The following is a 19007-nucleotide window of genomic DNA, read 5'->3' on the forward strand; positions in this document are numbered from 1 at the left end:
CACAAGGGAATATGTAAAACTGTTGCATATCAGATTTTGTTAACATCTGATGGGCTAGTGCTTACAGTGTAAGAGACTCATACTTCAGCAACCACGTCTTCTACAGTTAAATTAAGGTAATCTTATTCCATTCTACATCTTTCTAATTTTTTTATACAACCTAACATATGAATTTGCGTGATTGGTTTATGAATCACAATTAAAGCAATTTGAGCAAGCCTTTCAATCAATCTTAAAATTTTAGTGTCTAATTTACTTGTGATTTGCATAATTAATTGTGGAAGGGATCCTTTGGGAGTCTCCCTTTTTCCCCTTTTTCCTTTCCTACATTGTGTCTCATAGACTAGACAGATTGGGAATGATACCGGAGTTCTTTCAGGCCTGCTAGATGACTTTGTTAGGAATCCAGAAATTATATGTTGCTTTGTTCTTTCTCTCTGATCTGACTGGACCAAGAGGAAATTCTGAAAATTAGGTCTGTTATCTGCAACACAATTCAGTAGCATGGCTGTCATTGAATTGTGTATTCAGTTTACCAATCTCCTTAAAGGAGGATTTTAGAACTCTTTCCCATATAAAGGTCATGGGTATGTAAAAATACATACACACATGCCACACACACACACACACACACACACACACACGTAACAACATTATATATAATTGTATATAATGAAATATATATAATGATAATGTTGAAACATAACAAATTATATATGTATGATATTATGTATACATCAACATTATGTATATAACAACATATAAAGATCACGTCCATATATAGAATTCTGTCATCTCCTAATTGTTGTACTGGATTGGGTAGCACTTTACCGCAAATGCAGTCTAATTAGTGCTTTGCTAAAGCAGCTTCAGGAATTTTGCCAGCCTGTTGTTAAATGCAGTGATTATTAACAAATTATATAAACTTATAATTTAAAATTTATATTAATGAAATAACTTCTGAAAAACATCACTTTCTAATTATAGTGCTACCTTTTAACATCTGTGCTCTTAAGATTATTTACATCTATCTTCTGTATCTGTGTGGTACATTTCTCCCCAACTCCAAATTTAGTGATGTCAAATTGGTAGCTTGAAATTGGCCACAGTGGGAGTATTTACATGAGAGAAATTGGCAAATGCTACATGCAAATCAAGGCTATTTCCTCACTATATATCTGGTTGTTAACTGCTTACCAGCACACCACTGTCTTTAACTATAATACACACAGAGCAACTCAATACGTGTCTGTTATTTATTCTTGGGCTCTCCTAAAAGGGTAACAATAGCTTTCATAGACCCTTTTACAATAAGTGAAATGTATATTTGATTCTTTAAGGTATCTTAGCCCACAATTTCTTGTTAAGCTTTAAAAATTAAAGTTTCTTTTCCCTTAGTGTAATTGATAATTTGGAAAATACAGAAAAAAATATTTTTTCCATGACTTTATTATTTTGAAAGGATGAAAGTAATCACATATTTATAATTTTCTAGACAATTTGTGCCTTGCATATCTTTATCAAGGTTTATCAGACAACTTACTGCTGAGTTTAAGGAACTACCAAACAATGCTAAGATTAGAATGTGCTGGAAAATTAGTTTGTGCAATGAACTTACTGCAATAATATAAATAGTAGAAATATGTCCAGGACCATCTTTGTTAGAAATAAACTTATTTCCCTATGCAGAATTATTAATCATATTTCAGGATGTTTAATAGTGTAAACAAATTAAAAACCTCAGCTTGTGATCCAAGGTCATTTGCAGTTTGGAAATGGCCTTGGCCTGCCTGAGGAGGTCTAATGATGTAAAAATAAGCAGGGCCCAGTTCTCTGGGAAACTCAGTGCAGGTCAGCGAGGCTCTTTTGTTGAATGCACCAATCAGCTCTGCTTCCACAGGCATTTGTGTACCCAGACTCCCTGGGAAAGGTGGGCTGTCTGCTGTTGCCTGGCACTTACATAAGAATTTTCTTTTTCACTTTCCTTTCCTATTTTTTTTAGATTTATACTCATGAAGATAAAAAGCTCATAAGATGCTAAAAATGTCACAATGGTAAATTTTCCTTTCTTCTCCTTTGTTTAATCTATATTTTATTGTACTTTAGGTTCTAGGGTACCTGAGCAAAACATACAGAATTGTTGCATAGGTACATACGTGGCAATGTGGTTTACTGCCTCCATCCCCCAGTCACCTATATCTGGCGCTTCTCCCCCCGTTATCTCTCCCCAGCCTCCCTACCCCCGACCCCCGCTGTCCTGCCCCTATTCCCCCACATCAGACCCCAGTGTGTGATGCTCCCCTCCCTGTGTCCATGAGTTCTCATTATTCGGCACCCACCTATGAGTGAGAACATGCAGTGTTTGTTTTTCTGTTCTTGTGTCAGTTTTCTGAGAATGATGGCTTCCAGATTCATCCATGTCCCTACAAAGGACACAAACTCATTGTTTTTTATGGCTGCATAGTATTCCATGGTGTATATGTGCCACATTTTCTTTATCCAGTCTATTGTTGATGGGCATTTCGGTTGGTTTCAGGTCTTTTCTATTGTAAACAGTGCTGCAATGAACATACATGTGCATGTGTCTTTATAATAGAATGATTTATACTCCTTTGGGTATATATCCAGTAATGGGATTGCTGGGTCAAATGGAATTTCTATTTCTAGGTCCTTGAGGAATCTCCACACTGTCTTCCACAATTGTTGAACTAATTTACACTCCCACCAACAGTGTAAAAGTGTTCCTATTTCTCCACATCCTCTCCAGCATCTGTTGTCTCCAGATTTTTTTAATGATCGCCATTCTAACTGGCATGAGATGGGATCTCAATATAGTTTTGATTTACATTTTTCTAATGACCAGTGATGATGAGCATTTTTTTCATGTTTGTTGGCCACATAAATGTCTTCTTTTGAAAAGTGTCTGTTCATGTCCTTCACCCACTTTTGAATGGGTTTGTTTGTTTGTTTTCTTGTAAATCTGTTTTAGTTCTTTGTAGATTCTGAATATTAGCCCTTTGTCAGATGGGTAGATTGCAAAAATTTTTGCCATTCTGTTGGTTGCTGGTTCACTCTCATGATTGTTTCTTTTGCTGTACAGAAGCTCTAGAGTTTAATTAGATCCCATTTGTCTATTTTGGCTTTTGTTGCCAATGCTTTTGGTGTTTTAGTCATGAAGTCCTTGCCTGTGACTATGTCCTGAATGGTATTGCCTAGGTTTTCTTCTAGGGTTTTTATGGTGTTAGGTTTTATGTCTAAATATTTAATCCATTTGGAGTTAATTTTAGTGTAAAGTAAAAGGGAGGGGTCCAGTTTCAGCTATCTGTACATGGCTAGCCAGTTTTCCCAACATCATTTATTAAACAGGGAATCCTATCCGCATTGCTTGTTTTTGCCATGTTTGTCAAAGATCAGTTGGTTGCAGATGTGTGGAGTTGCTCCCAGAACCTCTGTTCTGTTCCATTGGTCTATATCTTTGTTTGGGTACCAGTACCATGCTGTTTTGATTACTGTAGCCTTGTAGTAAAGTTTCAAGTCAGGTAGCATGATACCTCCAACTTTGTTCTTTTTGCTTAGGATTGTCTTGGCTATGTGGGTGCTCTTTTGGTTCCATATGAAGTTTAAGGTGTTTTTTTCCAGTTCTGTGAAGAGGGAAAATAGGTAGTTTGATGGGGATAGCATTGAATCTATAGGTAGCTTTAAGAGGATAGCACTGAATCTATAAATTACTTTGGGCACTATGGCCATTTTCACAATATTGATTCTTCCTAACCACAAGCATGGAATGTTTTTCCATCTGTTTATGTCCTCTCTTATTTCCTTGAGCAGTGGTTTTTAGTTCTCCTTGAAGAGGTCCTTTACATCCTTCATTAGTTGTATTCCTAGGTATTTTATTCTCTTCGTAGCAATTGTGAATGGCAGTTTGTTTTTGATTTGGCTCTCTTTAAGTCTGTTACTGGTGTATAGGAATGCTTGTGATTTCTGCACATTGTTTTGTATCCTGAGACTTTGCTGAAGTTGCTTATCAGTTTCAGGAGCTTCTGGGCTGAGACCATGGTGCCTTTTAAATATACAATTGTGTCATCTGCAAATATAGACCATTTGACTTCTTCTTTACCTAATTTAATACCCTTTATTTTTTTTCTTGCCTGATTGCTCTGGCTAGAACTTCCAATACTATATTGAATAGGAATGGTGAGAAAGGGCATCCTTGTCTAGTGCCAGATTTCAAAGGGAAAGCTTCCAGTTTTTTACCATTCAGTATGATATTGGCTGTTGGTTTGTTGTAAATAGCTTTTATTATTTTGAGATACGTTCTGTCAATATTTAGTTTGTTGAGAGTTTTTAGCATAAAGGGATGTTGAGTTTCATTGAAGGCATTCTCTGCATCTATTGAGATAATCATGTGGTTTTTGCCTTTGTTTCTGTTTATATGGTGAATTATGTTTATAGACTTGCATATATTGAACCAGCCTTGCATCCCCAGGATGAAGCCTACTTGATCATGATGGATAAGCTTTTTGGTGTGCTGTTGCAGTTGGTTTGCCAGTATTTTATTGAAGATTTTTGCATCTATGTTCATCATGGATATTGGTCTGAAGTTTTCTTTTTTTGTTGCATCTCCACCGGGTTTTGTTATCAATATAATGTTGATCTCATAAAATTATTTGGAAAGGATTCCCTCTTTTGTATTGTTTGGAATAATTTCAGAAGGAGTGGTACCAACTCCTCTTTGTATGTCTCGTAGAATTTGGCTGTGAACCCATCTGGACCTGGACTTTTTTTGGTTGGTAGGTTATTAATTGCTGCCTTAACTTCAGTCCTTGTCATTGGTCTATTCAGGGTTTCAACTTCTTCCTGGTTTGTGCTTGGGAGGGTGCAAGTGTCCAGGAATTTATCAATTTCTTCCAGATTTACTGGTTTGTGTGCATAGAGTTGTCTGTAGTAATCTCTGATGGTGGTTTGTATTTCTGTGGAATCGGTGGAGATATCCCCTTTATCATTTTTTATGGCATCTATTTGATTCTTCTCTCTTTTCATTTTTATTAATCTGACCAGCAGTCTGTCTATTTTGTTGATCTTTTCAAAAAACCAGCTCCTGGATTTGTTGAAGGTTTTTTTTGTGTGTGTCTCTATCTCCTTCAGTTCTGCTCTGATATTAGTTATTTCTTGTCTTCTGCTAGGCTTTGAGTTTTTTTGATCTTGCTCCTCTAACTCTTTCAATTTTGATGATAGGGTGTCAATTTTAGATCTTTCCTTGCTACTCATGTGGGTATTTATTGCTTTCCTTTAGACACTGCTTTAAATGTGTCCCAGAGATTCTGGTATGTTGTGTCTTCATTCTCATTGGTTTCAAAGAACTTCTTTATTTCTGCCTTCATTGTTTAGGCAGTCAACATTCAAGAGCCAATTTTTCAGTTTCCATGAAGTTGTGTGGTTCTGAGCGAGTTTCTTAATCCCGAGTTCTAATTTGATTGCACTATGGTCTGAGAGACTGTTATGATTTCTGTTTTTTTGCATTTGCTGAGGAGTGATTTACTTCCAATTATGTGGCCAATTTTAGAGTAAGTATGATGTGGTGCTGAGAAGAATGTATATTCTGTGGATTTAGGGTGGAGTGTTCTGTATATGTCTATTAGGTTTGCTTGCTCCAGATCTGAGTTTGAGTTCTGGATATCCTTGTTAATTTTCTGTCTCCATCTGTCTAATATTGACAGTGGAGTGTTAAAGCCTCCCACTGTTATTGTGTGGGAGTCTTAAGTCTCTTTGTAGGTCATTAAGAACTTCCTTTATGTATCTGGGTGCTCCTGTATTGGGTGCATATATATTTAGGATTGTTAGCTCTTTTGTTACATTGATTCTTTTACCATTATGTAATGCCCTTCTTTGTCTCTTTTGATCTTTGTTGGTTTAACGTCTATTTTATCAGAGACTAGGATTGCAACTCCTGCTTGTTTTCTGCTCTCCATTTGCTTGGTAAATCTTCCTCCATCCCTTTATTTTTAGCCTATGTGTGTCCTTGCAAGTGAGATGGGTTTCCTGGATACAGCACACTGATGTTTTTTGACTTTTTGTCCAATTCACCGGTCTGTCTTTTGATTGGGGCATTTAGCCCATTTATATTTAAGGTTAATATTGTTATGTGTGAATTTGATCTTGCCATTTTGATGCTAGCTAATTGTTTTGCCCATTTGTTGATGTAGTTTCTCCATTGTGTTGATGGTTTTTACCACTTGGTATGCTTTTGGAGTGGCTGGTACTGGTTGTTTCTTTCCTTGTTTAGTGCTTCTTTCAGGAGCTCTTGTAAGGCAGGCCTCATGGTGATGAAATCTCTCAGCAATTGCTTGTCTGTAAAGGGTTTTATTCCTTCTTCACTTATGAAGCTTAATTTGGCTGGATATGAAATTCTGGGTTGAAAGTTCTTTTCTTTAAGGATGTTGAATATTGACCTCCACTCTCTTCTGGCTTGTAGGGTTTCTGCTGAGAGATCCACTGTGAGTCTAATGGGCTTTCCTTTGTGGGTGACCTTTCTCTCTGGCTGCCTTTACCACTTTTTCCTTCATTTCAATCCTGGTGAATCTGATGATTATGTGCCTCGGGGTTGCTCTTCTTAAGGAATGTCTTTGCAGCATCTTCTGTATTTTCTGGACTTGAATATTGTCCTGCCTTGCTAAGTTGGGGAAGTTCTCCTGGATAATATCCTGAAGAGTGTTTTCCAGCTTGGATTCATTCTCTTCATCACATTCAGGTACACCTATCAAATGTAGATTAGGTATTTTCACATAGTCCCATATTTCTTGGAGGCTTTGTTCATTTCTTTTCACTCTTTTTTCTCTAATCTTGCCTTCTTGTTTTATTTCATCGAGTTCATCTTCAGTCTCTGATATCCTTTCTTCTGCTTGGTCAATTTCACTATTGAAACTTTTTTTTTTTGAGATGGAGTTTCACACTTGTTACCCAGGCTGGAGTGCAATGGCGTGATCTCAGCTCACTGCAACCTCCACCTCCTGGGTTCAGGCAATTCTCCTGCCTCAGCCTCCTGAGTAGCTGGGATTACAGGTGTGTGCCACCATGCCCAGCTAATTTTTTGTATTTTTAGTAGAGACGGGGTTTCACCATGTTGACCAGGATGGACTCGATCTCTTGACTTTGTGATCCACCTGCCTCGGACTCCCAAAGTGCTGAGATTACAGCACTATTGAAACTTTTATATGCTTCACAAAGTTCTTGTGTTGTGTTTTTCAGTTTCATTAAGTCATTTATATTCTTCTCTATGCTGTTTATTTGCATTAGCATTTTGTCAAACCTTTTTTCAAGGTTCTTAGTTTCTTTGCATTGGGTTAGAAAATGTTCTTTTAGCTCAGAGAAGTTTGGCATTACCCACCTTCTGAAGCCTGTTTCTGTCAATTCATCAGACGCATTCTCCTTCCAGCCTTGTTCCTTTGCTGGTGATGAGTTGTGATCCCTTGGAGGAGGGGAGGCATTCTGGTTTCTGGTGTTTTCATCCTTTTTGTGCTGGTTTCTTCCCATCTTTGTGGATTTATCTACCTGTAGTCTTTGTATTTGGTGACTTTCAGATAAGGTCTCTGAGTGGACATCCTTTTTGTTGATGATGAAGTTATTTCTTTCTGTTTTTTAGTTTTCTTTCTAACAGTCAGGCCCCTCTGTTATAGGACTGCTGGAGTTCTACTCCAGACCCTGATAGCCTGGGGGTCACCTGTGGTGACTGCAAAACAGTAAGGGTTGCTGCCAGTTTATTTTGTTATCTTCATCCCAGAAGGATTTCTGCCAGATGTTAGCCTGAGCTCTCTTCTATGAGGTGACTCTTTGGATCTATTGGGGTCAGGGAGCTGCTTGAGGAGACAGTCTGTCTCTTATAGGAGCTCAAGTGCTGAGCTGTGAGCTATGTTGTTCTGTTCAGAGCTGCTGGGCAGGTACATTTAAGTCTGCTGCAGCAGACTCATAACCACATTTTTTCCCAGGTGCTCTGTCCTGGGAAGTTGGGGCTTTAATTTATAAGTTTCTTATGTGATGCTGCCTTTTTTAAGAGCTTCCCTGTCCACCAAGGAGGTAGCCTAGTCACAGTCTGCCAGCAGAGGCATTGCTGAGCTGTCGTGGGCTCTGCCCAGCTGCTGTGTGAACTTCCTTGTGGTTTTGTTTACAGAGGCATATTTAGAACTGCCTTGGTAATGGTGGTCTGCCTCAGTAATGGTGGACTGCCTTGGTAATGGTGGATGCCCTTCCCCCAACAGAGCCGGACCATGCTGGGTCCAGCTGCAAAACTCTCAAGCCAGAGTGTTTCAGATTGCTGGTCTTTGTAGGGGTGGGACCCACTGAGCCAGATCACCTGGCTCCCTGTTTCAACCCCTTTTTTTCAGTTGAATGAGTCGCTCTGTCTCTCAGGTGTTCCAGGTGCCAGTTGAAACAGCTGCCCAGATTTGTGTGTTTTTATGCGGAGACCTGCTATGCCAGCTGAAGCAGCCATGCTGGAAACCTGTGGCACTTTACAGCCTGGGAATCTCCTGGTCTTTGGGGAATAATAACTCATTCAGACATGCACTGTTCACTCACCCTCTGCATTGTTCTTGCTGGAAACTGCACTCCAGAGCTCTTCCTATTAGGGCATCTTGGATCTATTATCTTAATTTTCCTTTCTTAAACAGAAAGAGAATTCAAAAGCAATACTTTTTCTTTATAAAAATGATTTTTTAAGTTAAATACTAATTTACAGCATATTAACATTTGAGGAATAGCATTTTAATGACTACCTACATACCTACTTTTTTTTTTTTTAAGATATTTGAAGTTCCCTATGTGGCCATCTCTTTCCTCCCTACTTAGAGGTAATTATTATACTAATGTGGGGATTTTATTTGCTTGTTCTTACTCACTGTTTTGCCCTATTTTTTCTTTTAAAAAATATGTTGTTTAATTTTGCATGCTTTTGGCCTTTATATGAAGATGATCATACTGTATAAATTCTTTTGTAACTTCATTGCATCTACTATAAGTCATTACTTTTAACTCTCACTTAATATAGTAAGAATATGCCACACTATATGAATATGCCACAATTTAATCATTCTCATGTTGGTGAACATTTGGGCTATTTTTAATTTTTTTCTATTATGAATATTGTCAGTATACTATAAATATTACTACATATACATTTTGGTGTACATGCGCAAGAGTTTTTTCAGGTGGTGCCTAAAAGTGGAATTGCATGCCTTGAAACCTACCAAGTAATGCCAAAGTGCTTTTTCAAAGTGACTGTAGTAATTCTACTTCCATTCGCAGTGTACAAGTGTTCTAGTGGTTCATGCTAACATTTAATATTGTCAGAATTTAAAATTTTTCCAAGCTTTGCAAATATCATCTTACTGTGAGCATCTTACTGAAATATCATCTTACTGTGAGCATCTTTTATCATTTTATACTTTTGGCTAATTCTGCCTCCTCTTTGTGAAATGCTTGCTCAAGTCTTCTGTCCATTTTCTATTGGACAGTGTGTGTTTCTCTATTCATTTATAGTAGGTCTTTGTATATTCTGGATAAAATTTTTTTTGGGGGGGTCACTTTTAGGGCATTATGAATCACTTCTCCCGGTATGTGGTTTACTTATTCATTCTCTCTCTCTCTCTTTTTTTTATTTTTGGTAAACAGAAGTTTTCAACTTTAATACACTGAAGTTAAATTTATCACTTCTTCTTCTTTTTTTTTTCTTTTTTTTGCTCTCCATTTGATTGATAAGTCTTCCACCAACCCTTTATTTTAAGTCTTTGTGTGTCCTTGCTTATAAGATGAATCTGGATACAGCATACCGATGGGTTTTGACTTTTTATTCAATTTGCCTGTCTGTGTCTTTCATGAGGGCATTTAATCCATTTAAATTAGGATTAATATGGATATTTGTGAGTTTAATATTGTCATTTAATGCTAGCTGGCTATTTTGCCTATTAGTTGATATAGATTCTTCATTATGGAGATACTCTTTACCTGTTGGTAAATTTTCGGGATGACTGATACTGGTTGTTCCTTTCTGTGTATAGTGCTTCTTTCAGAAGCTCTTCTAAAGCAGGCCTGGTGGTGATGAAATCTCTGAGTGCTTGCTTGTTCGTGAAAAATTTTACTTTTTCTTCATTTATGAAGCTTAGTTTGACTGGATATGAGATTCTGGGTTGAAAATTCTTTTCTTTGAGGATATTGAATATTGACCCCACTCTCTTCTAGTTTGTAGATACCCTAGTTTGTAGGGTATCTGCTGTGAGTCTGATAGGCTTCCCTTTATGGGTAACCCGACCTTTCTCTTTAGCTGCCCTTAGAATTTTCTCCTTTATTTTAACCCTGGTGAATCTAACACTTATGTGTCTTGGGGTTGTTCTACTCGAGGAATATCTTTGTGGTGTTCTCTGTATTACCTGGAGTTGAGTATTGTCCTGTGTTACTAGGTTAGGAAAGTTTTCCTGAATAATATCCTGAATAATTTTTCCAGGTTGGATTCATTCTTTTCATGACATTCAGGTACACCTATCAAACATAAATTAGGTCTTTTCACATAGTCCCCTATTTCTTGGAGACTTTGCTCATTCCTTTTTACTCTTTATTCTCTAATCTTGTCTTCTCATTTCATTTCATTAAGTTGGTCTTCAACCTCTGATATCTTTTCTTCTGCTTGATCAATTTGACTGTTAAAACCTGTGCATACTTCCCAGAGTTCTCATATTGTATTCTCCAGTTCCATTAATTCACTTATATTCCTCTCTAAATTGTCTATTCTGGTTAGCCTTTCGTCAAACCTTTTTTCAAGGTTCTTGGTTCCTTTACATTGGGCTAGAACATGTTCTTTAAACTCACAGAAGTTTCTTATTATCCACCTTCTGAAGCTTAATTCTGCTAATGGAACACACTTGTTCTCCATCAGGCCTTGTTCCCTTGTTGATGAGGAACTGCTATTCCCCTGTAGAGGGAGAGGCATTTTGATTTTGGGTATTCTCAGCCTTTTTATGCTGGTTTCTTCCCATCAGTGTAAATTTATCCACCTGTCGTCTTTGTAATTACTGACTTTCAAATTAGGTCTCCGAGTGGATGTCCAACTTGCTAATTCCCAGTGCTGGAATCTGAGCAGCACACTGTGCTGGCTAAAACAGCGGCATTAAGATTCATGGTGCTTTTCTGCCTGGGAATCTCTGGTCTGGCTTCCTTCTTGAGTCCCTTTTTCAATCAGCTGAATAGGCAACTCTGCCCTCCTGGATCTCCAAACGTCGACCAAAAGGGGACCCAGTCCTGTTTATTCTGCACCAAGAACTGCCTCACTGGGGCACCAGCAAAACCACTGCATTGGCTGCAAGAGTCACGCTGGTGACCTGTGGGGCTCCTCCGCTGGGAATCTCCTGGTCCATGAGCAACAAAAATTCATCTGAAAGTGTGGTGTCCTCTCGTTCTTTGCACTTTCACTGGGAGCTACAATCCTGAGCTGCTAGTAATCAGCCATCTTGGATCTCTCCTGAATTACTCAAATTCTTCCACTTCTTCTTTATGGTTAGTACTTTCTGTGCTACATTTAGCAAATCTTTCACTACCTTGAGATCATAAAGATATTCTTCCATTTTGTCTTTTAAAAGTTTCATACTTTTGCTTTTAATATAACTCTCTAATCCACAAGGAATTTTTTGTTTATGTGTGTAAAAGGGATCTATAATAAAGAATCAAATTCCATTTTTGATGTTTGACTACCAACAGCTTTCAGACTCCAACTCTCCCCCTTTCCCTCCTGCCCAGCATCTGGCAAAGCTGATGAGAAAGCCCAGGTCCCCCCTCTCTTGGTGCCAAGGAAAAGTTCAAATCATCCCTCATGCCAACCCCATCACTGAGAACATTAAAAATCAAAGGACCTTGCCCCTCCTTCCCTCAAGCCATTTAGAACTGGCTTGGGTGCCTGTCTTGTTCTAGCCAGAAAGCCCCATTGTGTGTAATAAACTTTTAAAATACCTTCTTGGTGCATATGTGGTATCACCAATCTTGATATCAGAACCAATTTTGGATGGGGGCATTGAGCTCACCTTTCATGGGGCAACCACAAAAATAAGACCCAATTCCAATTTTTTCCCCCATATGGATAAGTAGCTGTGTCAGTGATATTAAATTCAAAGCTCCACTAAAAATACAACAATTATCTGGGTGCAGTGGCATGGGACTGAATCCCAGCTACCAAGAGGCTAAGGTAAGAAAATTGCTTGAATCCAGGAGGTGGACGTTGCAATGAGCTGAGAGCATACCCTGCACTCCAGTCTGAGCAGCAGAGCGAGACTCCACCTCAAAAAAAGAAAAAAAAAAAAAAAGGAGGCAAGGTGCGGTGGCTCACACATGTAATATGGAATCCCAGCACTTTGGGAGGCCAAGGTGGATGGACCACTTGAGGTCAGGAGTTCAAGACCAGCTTGGCCAACATGGTGAAACTCTGTTTCTACTAAAAATGCAAATATTTGCCAGGCATGCTGGTGCACACCTGTAGTCCTGGCTTCTGGGGATGCTGAAACAGGAGAATTTCTTGAACCTGGAAGGCAGAGGTTGCAGTGAGCTAAGGTCCACCACCGTGCTCCAGCCTAGGCAACACAGTGAGACTACGTCTAAAAAAACTAAAAAGTCCATCTTTTCCCCAGCATCTGCAGTGCTACCTTTGCATTTGAACAAAAATCAAATCTGTTTCTGGATTCTCTATTTTCTCCTGTTGGTTATTTTTGCGATTTCTATGCCAATGCAACTCTCTTAATTGCTCTAGCTTAATAATACATCTGATACATGGAAAGGCAAGTCTCTTCCTTCTGTTTTTCTCTTTAGTAGTGTTTAATTCTTGGCTTTTTTCTTTTCATATGATTTTAGAATCATCTTGTTTCCACAAAGAAACCTTGTTAGAATTTTAATTGAAATAGCATTGACTCTTTAAATCTTTATGAATTTGTCTTCCAATCAATGAGTATAAGATTTAGCCTCCATTTTCCTTCTTTTTTTTAAATTGCATTTTAAGTTTTGGGGTACATGTGAAGAACAGGCAATGTGTTTTGTTGCCTTCCTCCCCTTCACCCACATTTGGCATTTCTCCCCATGCTATCCCTCCCCAGCTCCCCCCCTACTGTCCCTCCCCTATTCCCCCCAATAGATCCCAGTGTGTAGTGCTCCCCTCCCTGTGTCCATGTGTTCTCATTGTTCATCACCCACCTATAAGTGAGAATATGCGGTATTTCATTTTCTGTTCTTGTGTCAGTTTGCTGAGAATGATGTTCTCCAGATTCATCCATGTTCCTACAAAGGACACAAACTCATCATTTTTGATTGCTGCATAATATTCCATGGTGTATATGTGCCACATTTTCCCAGTCCAGTCTATCATCAATGGGCATTTGGGTTGGTTCCAGGTCTTTGCTATTGTAAACAGTGCTGCAATGAACATTCGTGTGCATGTGTCCTTATAGTAGAATGATTTATAGTCCTTTGGATATATACCCAGTAATGGGATTGCTGGGTCAAATGGAATTTCTATTTCTAAGGCCTTGAGGAATCGCCACACTGTCTTCCACAATGGTTGAACTAATTTACACTCCCACCATCAGTGTAAAAGTGTTCCTATTTCTCCACATCCTCTCCAGCATCTGTTGTCTCCAGATTTTTTAATGATTGCCATTCTAACTGGCGTGAGATGGTATCTCAGTGTGATTTTGATTTGCATCTCTCTAATGACCAGTGATGCTGAGCATTTTTTTCATATGTTTGTTGGCCTCATGTATGTCTTCTTTTGTAAAGTGTCTGTTCATATCCTTTGCCCATTTCTGAATGGGCTTGTTTTTTTTCTTGTAAATCTGCTTGAGTTCTTTGTAAATTCTGGATATCATCCCTTTGTCAGATGGGTAAACTGCAAAATTTTTTTCCATTCTGTTGGTTGCCGATTCACTCTAGTGACTGTTTCTTTTGCCCTGCAGAAGCTATGGAGTTTGATTAGGTCCCATTTGTCTATTTTGGCTTTTGTTGCCAATGCTTTTGGTGTTCTGGTCATGAAGTCCTTGCCCACTCCTATGTTCTGAATGGTTTTGCCTAGATTTTCTTCTAGGGTTTTTATAGTGTTATGTCTTATGTTTAAGACTTTAATCCATCTGGGGTTAATTTTAGTGTAAGGTGTCAGGAAGGGGTCCAGTTTCTGCTTTCTGCACATGGCTAGCCAGTTTTTCCAACACCATTTATTAAACAGAAAGTCCTTTCCCCATTGCTTATTTTTGTGAGGTTTATCAAAGATTGTATGGTTGTAGATACGTTGTGTTACCTCCAATCCCTCTGTTCTGTTCCACTGGTCTATATCTCTGTTTTGGTACCAGTACCATGCTGTTTTGATTACTGTAGGCTTGTAGTATAGTTTGAAGTCTGGTAGTGTGATGCCTCCTGCTGTGTTCTTTTTGCTTAGAATTGACTTGGCTATGCGGGCTCTCTTTTGGTTCCAAATGAAGGTCAAGGTGGTTTTTTCCAGTTCTGTGAAGAAAGTCAATGGTGGCTTGATGGGGATAGCATTGAGTCTGTAAATTACTTTGGGCAGTATGACCATTTTGATGATATTGATTCTTCATAACCATGAACATGGAATGTTTCTCCATCTGTTTGTGTCCTCTCTTATTTCATTGAGCAGTGGTTTGTAGTTCTCCTTGAAGAGGTCCTTTACTTTCCTTATTAGTGGTATTCCTAGGTATTTTTTTCTCTTTGTAGCAATTGTGAATGGCAGTTCGTTCTTGATTTGGTTTTCTTTCAGTCTGTTATTAGTGTATAGGAATGCTTGTGATTTTTGCATATTGATTCTATATCCTGAGACTTTGCTGAAGTTGCTTATCAGTTTCAGGAGTTTTTGGGCTGAGATGATGGGGTCTTCTAGATATACTATCATGTCGTCTGCAAATAGAGACAATTTGGTTTCTCCTTTCCTATTTGAATACCCTTTATTTCTTTTTCTTGCCTGATTGCTCTGGCTAGAACTTCCAGTACTATATTGAATAGGAGTGGTGAGAGAGGGCATTCTTGTCTAGTGCCAGATTTCAAAGGGAATGCTTCCAGTTTTTGCCCATTTAAGCAGAAACTATTGGTTTGTCATAAATAGCTTTTGTTATTTTGAGATACGTTCCATCAATACCGAGTTTATTGAGGGTTTTTTTTTTTAGCATAAAGGACTGTTGAATTTTGTCAAACGCCTTCTCTGAATCAATTGAGATAATCATGTGGTTTTTGTTTTTGGTTCTGGTTTGTTTGGTGAATTACATTTATAGACTTGCACATGTTGAACCAGCCTTGCATCCCCAGGATGAATCCTACTTGATCATGACGGATAAGCTTTTTGATGTGCTGTTGCAGTCATCTTGCCAGCATTTTATTGAAGATTTTTGCATCTATGTTTATCATAGATATTGGCCTGAAGTTTTCTTTTCTTGTTGAGTCTCTGCTGGGTTTTGGTATCAGGATGATGTTGGTCTCATAAAATGATTTGAAAAGGATTCCCTCTTTTTGGATTATTTGGAATGGTTTCAGAAGGAATGGTGACAGTTCCTATATGTGCATCTGGTGGAATTCAGCTGTGAACCCATCTGGACCTGGGCTTTTGTTGTGTGGTAGGCTCTTAATTGCTGCCTCAACTTCAGACCTTGTTATTTGTCTATTCATAGTTTTGTCTTCCTCCTGGTTTAGGCTTGGGAGGACACAGGAGTCCAGGAATTTATCCATTTCTCCCAGGTTTACTAGTTTATGTGCATAGAGTTGTTTGTAATATTCTCTGATGATGGTTTGAATTTCTGTGGAATCTGTGGTGATTTCCCCTTTATCATTTTTTGTTACATCTATTTGGTTATTCTCTCTTTTATTTTTTATCAGTCTGGCTAGTGGTCTGTCTATTTTGTTGATCTTTTCAAAAAACCAGCTCTTGGATTTATTGATATTTTAAAGCATTTTTTGTGTCTCTATCTCCTTCAGTTCTGCTCTAATCTTAGTTATTTCTTGTTTTCTGCTAGGTTTTGAGTTTTTTTGATTTTGCTCCTCTAGCTCTCTCAATTTTGATGATAGGGTGTCAATTTTGGATCTCTCCACTCTTCTCATGGGGACACTTATTGCTATATATTTTCCTCTCGAGACTGCTTTAAATGTGTCCCAGAGATTCTGGTATGTTGTGTCTTCGTTCTCGTTGGTTTCAAAGAACTTTGTTATTTCTGCCTTCATTTCATTGTTTATCCAGTCAACATTCAAGAGCCAGTTGTTCAGTTTCCATGAAGCTGTGTGGTTCTGAGTTAGTTTCTGAATTCTGAGTTCTAACTTGATTACACTGTGGTCTGAGAGACTGTTTGTTATGATTTCAGTTGTTTTGCATTTGCTGAGGAGTGATTTACTTCCAATTATGTGGTCAATTTTAGAGTAGGTGTGATGTGGAGCTGAGAATAATATATATTCTGTGGATCTGGGGTGGAGAGTTCTGCAAATGTCTATCAGGTTTGCTTGTTCCAGGTCTGAGTTCAAGCCCTAGGATATCCAGGGCTTGAACTCAGACCTGGAACAAGCAAACCTGATAGACATTTGCAGAATTTTCTGTAATTACAGTTAATTTTCTGTCTGGTTGATCTGTCTAATATTGACAGTGGAGTGTTAAAGTCTCCCACTATTATTGTGTGGGGGTCTAGGTCTCTTTGTAAGTCATTAAGAACTTGCCTTATATATCTGGGTGCTCCTGTATTGGGTCCATATATATTTAGGATCGTTAGCTCTTCTTATTGTATCGATCCTTTTATACCATTATGTAATGTCCTTCTTTGTCTCTTTTGATCTTTGTTGCTTTAAAGTCTATTTTATCAGAGACGAGAATTGCAACTCCTGCTTTTTCTTTTTGCTCTCCATTTGCTTGGTAAATCTTCCTCCATCCCTTTATTTTGAGCTTTTGTGTATCCTTGTATGTGAGATGGGTTTCCTGGATACAGCACACCGATGCGTTTTGGCTTTTTGTTCAATTTGCCAGTCTGTGTGTTTTGATTGGTGCATTTAGCTCATTTACATTTATGGTTAATATTGTTATGTGTGAATTTGATCCTGCCATTTTGATGCCAGCTGGCTGTTTTCCCTGTTAGTTGATGGAGATTCTTCATTTTGTTGATGCTCTTTAGCATTTGGTGTGTTTTTGAATGGCTGGTACTGGTTGTTTCTTTCTATGTGTAGTGCCTCTTTCAGGAGCTCTTGTAAAGCAGGCCTGGTGGTGACACAGTCTGTGAGTACTTGCTTGTTTGCATAGGATTTTATTTTTCCTTCACTTATGAAGCTCAGTTTGGCTGGATATGAAATTCTGGATTGAAAGTTCTTTTTTTTAACGATGTTGAATATTGGTCCCCACTCTCTTCTGGCTTGTAGGATTTCTGCCGAGAGATCTGCTGTGAGTCTGATGGGCTTCCCTTTGTGGGTAGCCCGACCTTTCTCTGTGGCTGCTTTTAGCATTTTCTCCTTCATTTCAACCCTGGTGAATCTGTCGAATATGTGCCTTGGGGTTGCTCTTCTTGAGGAATATCTTTGTGGTATTCTCTGTATTTCCTGGACTTGCATATTGGCCTGCCTTGCTAAGTTGGGGAAGTTTTCCTAGATAATATTCTGAAGAGTATTTTCCAGCTTGGATTCATTCTCTTCGTCTCATTCTGGTACACCTATCAAACGTAGATTAGGTCTCTTCACATAGTCCCACATTCGTTTTTCTTTTTCAATAAAATTTTATAATTTCTTTATAAGGATTGTACCCATTGTTTATTGCATTCATTTCAAGGCAGTTTATATTTTTGGATACTGTTGTAATCAATGTCTTTTTAAAGATAATTACAGGCAGGCAGGGTGGCTCACACCTGCAATCCTAGCACTTTGGGAGGCTGAAGCAAGAGGATCTCTTGAGCTCAGGATTTCAGGACCAGCCTGGACAACATAGCGAGACCTTGCCTCTACTGAAAACCAAAACAATTAGCTGCGTGTGGTGGTGTGTGCCTGTAGTCCCAGTTACTTGGGAGACTGAGCTGGGAGGCTCACTTGAGCCAAGAAAGCTGAGGCTGCAGTTAGCCATGATTGTGTTACTGCCCTTCAGACTGTGTGACAAAATGAAATCTTGTCTTCATAAATAAATTAGTTAATTTATTATATAAAATATAATTGTAGATTAATATGCAGTTTAAGATACAACACAGAAAGATCCCTTGTACATTTTGCCTGGTTTCCTCCAACAGTAACATTTTTCAAAATAGTATTATAATAGTACAACCAGAAAATTAATACAATTCACTGATTTTATTTTGATTTTTTCCAATTTGAATTGTATGAGTGTATGCATTAAGTTCTATACACTTTTTCTTTTTTTTGAAACAGGGTCTTGTTCTGTCACCCAAGCTGGAATGCAGTGGTGCAATTATGGCTGAATGTCCTGGGCTCTATAAATCCTCCCACCTCAGCTTCTTGAGTAGCTGGGATTACAAGTGTGTGCCACTGTGCCCAGTTAATTTTTTTATACTTTGTAGATTGGCGTCAAATTCCTGGGCTCAAGCAAATCAACTACCTCAGCCTGCCAAAGTTCTGGGATTGCAGGTATGAGCGACCTCATCCAGCCTCCAGGCACTTTTATCAGCTACATAGATTCTTGTATCTACTACCACTGTTCAAGATACTAAACAGTTCCAGCACTGTAAGGATCCTTCCTGTTGCTCTTTATAACTATACCACTGTCTTAGTCCATTTGGGTTGCTATAACAAAATACTATAAACTTATAAACAACAGAAATTATACTATATGTTATAAATTACACTATATATTATAAATTATAAAAAATTTATACTATATACTAATAACAGAAATTTATTTCTGATAGTTCTGGAGGCTGGGAAGTTTAAGATCAATACATCAGCAGATTCAGTATCTGGTGAGGGCTTGTCTACTTTCAAGTTATGTCCTCACGTGGTGGAAGGGGTGAGCTAGCTCT

The 19007-nt window shown here is 38.4% G+C and overlaps 1 long non-coding RNA gene across 1 annotated transcript in view; it reads left to right on the forward strand.

Moving 5' to 3' along the window:
* Positions 1-18657, forward strand: part of LOC128931361 (uncharacterized) — a 69100-nt gene extending 50443 nt beyond the window's left edge. The window contains exon 3 of the long non-coding RNA XR_013532273.1: positions 18549-18657. This is a non-coding gene — a long non-coding RNA (uncharacterized LOC128931361). The remainder of the gene's footprint in view (positions 1-18548) is intronic.
* The last annotated feature ends 350 nt before the right edge of the window (positions 18658-19007 follow it).

Source organism: Callithrix jacchus, chromosome 2 (genome assembly GCF_049354715.1).
Source record: "Callithrix jacchus isolate 240 chromosome 2, calJac240_pri, whole genome shotgun sequence".
In the NCBI taxonomy this organism is placed as follows: Eukaryota; Metazoa; Chordata; class Mammalia; order Primates; family Cebidae; genus Callithrix; species Callithrix jacchus.